Source organism: Equus caballus, chromosome 19 (genome assembly GCF_041296265.1).
Source record: "Equus caballus isolate H_3958 breed thoroughbred chromosome 19, TB-T2T, whole genome shotgun sequence".
Lineage (NCBI taxonomy): Eukaryota > Metazoa > Chordata > Mammalia > Perissodactyla > Equidae > Equus > Equus caballus.
This window is the reverse complement of record NC_091702.1, coordinates 57,969,453-57,975,452: the sequence shown is the minus strand read 5'-3', so window position 1 is coordinate 57,975,452 and position 6,000 is coordinate 57,969,453.

Genomic DNA, 6,000 nt, shown 5'->3' with positions numbered 1-6,000 from the left:
ACAGTGTTGTATGGTTCTTATATTACACATAACTTAGTCTAAGTTACGTATTGACTTAAGGTAGACTATGACAAGTGATAGATGCATAATGTAAACCCTAAACAATTACTAAAATAGAAATAAATATTTAAAAGCCAATAGAAAAATGAGGCTGATGTTAGCAATAAGGCAGTATGGGAATTTCTAGTGGTCGTCCCCTCCCGGAAACATTAATTTGAGGGCCAGCCTGGTGGCACAGCAGTTAAATTCACATGTTCCACTTCTTGGCAGCCCAGGGTTCACCGGTTCGGATCCCGGGTGCGGACATGGCACCACTTGGCACACCATGCTGTGGTAGGTGTCCCACATATAAATTGGAGGAAGATGGGCACGGATGTTCGCTCAAGGCCAGGCTTCCACAGCAAAAAGAGGAAGACTGGCAGTAGTTACCTCAAGGCTAATCTTCCTCAAAAAAAAAGAAACATCAATTTGAATAACTATAGTGGTGCACTGCTTACTGACAGGGGTACATTCAGAAAAATGCGTTGTTAGGTGATTTCAAGAATGTACATCAAGAGTGTACTTACACAAACCTACATGATATAGCCTACTACACAGCTAGGTTATATAGTAATAATCTTACGGGACCACCATTGTATATGTGGTCCCTCATTGATGAAAACATCATTATGCAACACATGACTGAATATAGTAAGATATATACTAATCTTAGACAAACTGTTGCAGAAAAATAGAAGAAGATGGAACATGTCCCAACTCATTTTGTGAGGCCAGCGTAATGCTGATAAACATAGACGCAAAAGTCCTTAATAAAATACGGTCAAATTAAAATCAGTAATATATAAGACTAATAATATATCATAGTCAAATTGGAATTATCCCAAGAATGAAAGGAAGATGTAACACTTGAAAATAAAAACAACAAGAAAAGAGAATAAAATTATGGTCTCAATAGATGTAGAAAAAAATGTCGACAAAATTCAGCAACCATTCATGATTAAAAAGCAAAAACAAAAACTCTAAGCAAAGTGGTAATAGAAGGAAACACTCTAAATTTGGTATCAGGGGTATGCTGGCCTTAAAGCAATACAAATTTATCTTACTGTTCTGGAAGTCAGAAGTCCAAACTGGACCTCACTGGGCTAAAACTCTAGTGTCGAGAGAACTCAGTTCCTTCCTTGATGCTCGAGAGGAGAATCCCTTTACGTGCCTTTTCCAGCTGCCCACATTTCTTGGCTTGTGGCTGTCCTCCGTCTTCAAACTGGCAATGACTAGCCAAGTCTTTCTCGCATTGCATTGCTCTGATTCAGCCTCTGCCTTCCTCTTCCACATATAGGGACCCTTGTGATTACATTAGGCTCACGTGGTTAACCCAGGACAATCTCTTTATTTTAAGGTCAACTAATTAGCAACCTTAATTCCTGGGAATTAGGACATGGACATCTTTGGGAAGCCATTATTATGCCTGCCACAATCTATACCTCCACATACTATTAACCCACTCCCTGGATTATTTCAGAGCAAATCTCAAACATCATATCTTCTCATTCATAGCTACTTCAGTATGTATTTTTAAAAGATAAAAATTCTTTAAAAAAGGAAAGAATCACACCTAAAAAATAATAACAACAATTTTCTAAGATCATCAGTTGTCTAGCAATTATTTAAATTTCCCTTATTCTATCATGATTCTTATGTTTTTATTTTTTTATTTTTTCAAAGATTTTATTTTTTCCTTTTTTCTCCTCAAAGACCCCCAGTACATAGTTGTATATATTTTTAGTTGTGGGTCCTTCTAGTTGTTGCATGTGGGATGCCGCCTCAGCGTGGCCTGACAAGCGGTGCCATTTCCATGCCCAGGATCTGAACCGGCAAAAACCCTGGGCGGCTGAAGCCAAGTGCATGAACTTAACCACGATTTTTAAATATTTAAAATTTTTTTATTTAAAAATTTAAAATATTTTGCAGTTCGCTTGAAAAAAAATTCAAATATGATCTACACATATCATTGAATGATTTTCTATTCAAAGGATACTATCTCTGAGGATCCTTAATATCGCTTTAAATCACTTCAATTGTACCATTGGTTACATATACACAAACATGAAACTGGATATAAATTCCTCAAGTGTATGGCTCCTCATAGATCTATAAAATATAAATTATTCTTGAAGCAGACTTGTGGACCCAGTTTGAGAAACACTGCTTCTGTATCATGGTCTGCATAGTCCTCTTGAAACTAGTTGTATCGTGTCCTACGAGAGTTCCTCATTAATGCCTAAAACTGTTGCTTAATCTCATCGTTTAATTACCATTCCTCAGTACACATCTTGGTCACCTACCATTTGCCGGTCACTTTTCCTAGGTAGAGAAACACAAAGGTGAATAAAACCTGGTCAGTTGCTCATAGGGAATTTTTCAAAAGCTTGCCTATTGTTAGAACAACTGGAATGTAAACTCTGCGAAGATGGGAAGCAGGCCTCACGCTTCCTTATATTCTCCAAGGGGCTTAAGAGAGTGCTTTTACAAAATCGGTACTCAATCAATGTTCAATAATTGATTAGACTTGAAAGCCTGTATTTTAATCCCTCAGTTAAATTTGGCAGGCAGACCTGGAGAGAAAGAGCCATGTCACTATATTTCTCTCTTCTGCTTTAGAATGAAGAGGTGAGCATGTGTGTTTGTGTGTTGGCAATTATGGTAAAGGAAAAGATGCTGGGTGATAGTGACAGTGTGACAGCCACTGTGGTAATTTGGAGCCAAGCGAGTCGTGAAGCGACCTCCTCGAGTGCAGATCCTTAGAGTCCACGTAATAGATGGATAGCTATTATGGGTCAACAGTGATGGATGGAATTTGCTCAGAATAGCACAACACGTTCAGCTCTTTGGGCACTATGAACATTTATCACTGATGATTAATCCTTTCACGGGTCCATTTTGAGGTTAGCAGAGCTCTTTCCTTGCATTCTTTGTTCTTTGTGTATCAGGCCCACAGTCCTGCTCCTTGAGGAAATGCTTACTTCCTGGGACTCTGCTGTGTATACAGCTCCTGAGTGTTGAATCATGGGAGTGCTCAGTAGATTTGTCCCAGCTCCTAGGACCAACTCACAATCAACTTTCCAGCCCAGTTCCTATATTTTCTGCTGCCAGGGTTACTCTGACTGTGTCATCAGACAATGCCTGGTGCAAATTTCAGTATAATACCTGAAAGGGATTAAACATTAATAGACATGTATTTTAAAGCATAGATTAATATATTAATTCTCAAAGGGCAAAAGCCTCAGGAAGGGTGTGCTCAGGGAGTGCAGGTGAGTTCTGAATCATATGGCAGACGCTGCTACTGGGCACAAGGGTGGGTAAAATTTGGTGACTTTGAGGAGAATGGGACTATGGGGAGACTAAAAAAAGGAGAGTTATATGACAATTACATAAATCTGGGGTGTTTAATTATTTGCGTCTGTGCTCATCTCTGACTATAGTATAAATTCCTTAAGGGATGAGACCAGACTGCGCACATCTTTGCATCCCGGCCCCAGAACTCAAGGTGTGCTTCGTAGACCAACACGATCCCCGTCAACAGGGAGCATATTAGAAGTGCAGAATCTCGGGCTCCCTCCCAGACGTACTGAATCAGAATCTGCATTTTTAAAAATCCCCAAGTGATTTCAGTGCACATTAAAGTTTAAGAAACATTGCTCTCCAGCACTAGCAAGTGCCTTGCACCCCATAAAACTTAATAACGTGTTAATCACCCTCACAAAACAAAGGCCTCATAAGTTGCACATATATCCGGTGTATAGGTTTGAGAGACGAAACATATGAGAACAGTTTGAGAGAGAAAGATGAAAAGGAAGTGCTATAATAACATGCACATATCAGGAATATTGTACTTTTTGGGAACCCACCATAATTATATGCCAAAAGAATAGGATAGTCTAGAGCACCTGTCTTCAAAGTGAGGTGTTTGACCCTGGATGTGTGCAAAACAACCCAATGCAGTTTAGGGGAAAAAATATTAGCATTTCTATTCACATTTTTATTTTTAAAAGGAGCTATAGTAATACTTAATATTCAGGTTGACGGTGGTACCTACACTCAGTCTGTATACAAGGGTCTATGAGATTCGTAGCAGTGCTCTCAATTTATTGAAATTTTCTGCGGTTTATGTGTTCTTTGTTAAGCGACTGTAACTAAATGGACAAACGACTTCAAAAGTTTCCTTCAAGGGAAATGCGGATTGAAGATAATCCAAACACAAGGAAAGCAGTGACTGAAAAAAGGCAGAGTAAGCATTTATAGTCCTCATGCAGGCGCTTTGTCAGTCACATTCAAGACAAAAACAGTGACAATAAAATTGAGTCTGACCTGAAGTCAGCCCAAAACCCCGAAATATTTTTAACAGTATTATTGAGGGATAATTATATACAAATAACTACACATATTTAGTGTATACAATTTATTCATTTTTTAATAAATAGATTTTTAAATTACTCTTATTATTTAAAGGGACCCCCAAAATCGCACTATCACTCCTGACGAGCTTGCCCTAAGAGTCCCTTGCCATCTCTGCATACTGTGCTTTGTGAAACAGACTCTCCAGCAAGGACAGCTGAGATGCTGAGATCTGAGGATACGTTTAGTGAAAAGAAGCAAGGAGCAGGGCAGTGCATAAAGTGAGTTGTATTTTACAGAAGAAAGGAATCCACAAAATTTTATTAAAATTTAAATACGTATCACCATGAAATTTCAGAATCCCAGAGTCAAAGAGAAGGACCTGCCATATTCTGGAGAAGGGGAGAAAACAAGTCCTATTTAAGGATCAGGAATTAGAACAGCTTTAGACCTCTCAACACAATAGTGAAGCTAAAGGACAGTGAAAGAACCCTTTCACAATTCTGAAGACAAGTCACTTTTATTTTAGAATTCTGTATCCAACCAAGCTATTAATTAGTGTAAGAATGGAATAGAGGCATTTTCAGACATGTAATTTCTTTAAAAAAAGTTTTACTTTCCCCAAAACTCTTTCTCAGGAAGCTGTTGATGTGCTTCGTTAAAATACAGGCATACGTCAACAAAGAGGAAGGCATAGATTCCAGAAAACAGGAGATCATACAATAGCCAAGATGTGGAACCAACCTACATGCCCAGAAACTGATGATTGGATAAAGAAGATGTGGTATATATACACAATGGAATACTACTCAGCCATAAAAAAAGACAAAATTGGCCCATTCACAACAACGTGGATGGACCTCGAGGGTATTATGTTAAGCGAAATAAGCCAGTCAGAGAAAGACGAACTCTATATGACTCCACTCATAGGTGGAAGTTAGTATATTGATAAGGAGATCTGATCGGTGGTTACCAGGGAAAAGGGGGGGTGGGGGGAGGGCACAAAGGGGGAAGTGGTGTACCCACAACATGACTAACAAAAATGTACAACTGAAATCTCACAAGGTTGTAATCTATCATAACATTAATAAAAAAATTAATTAATTAATTAATTAATAAAAACAAAAAACAAAAAACAAAAAAAACCCAGGAGATCAACACCAGGAGCGGGGGAAGACGAAGACAAGGAGATCCTGAGTGCGAGTTCACCCTGTCCCCCTAGGAGGGGGCAACTTCCCTGTGGAGCAGATTGGAAGAATCTGGGGACACTGCTGAAAGTGACAGACCCCCTGCTGTGAGCGAGCATGTTAAGAAACTCAGGAAAATTGACAGAGTGTTTGCGGTCGAGTTAGTGGTTAATAATAGACAACGTTTTGGTAGACTTTCTATGTGGGCAGACCGTCTTCTGAACACTTTGCATATGAACCCTGTACAATGAATGGCTGTATTGCCCCTATTTATAGATAAGAAACGAAGGCAGAGCTGATTAACTAACAGCTCAAGTTCAGACAACTAGTAAGAAGCAACACTGGGGCTGAAACCCAAGCAATCTGACTCCGTAGACTTTCTTGTAACCATCATTCCATACTGACTCCCCAAGGGCACAGA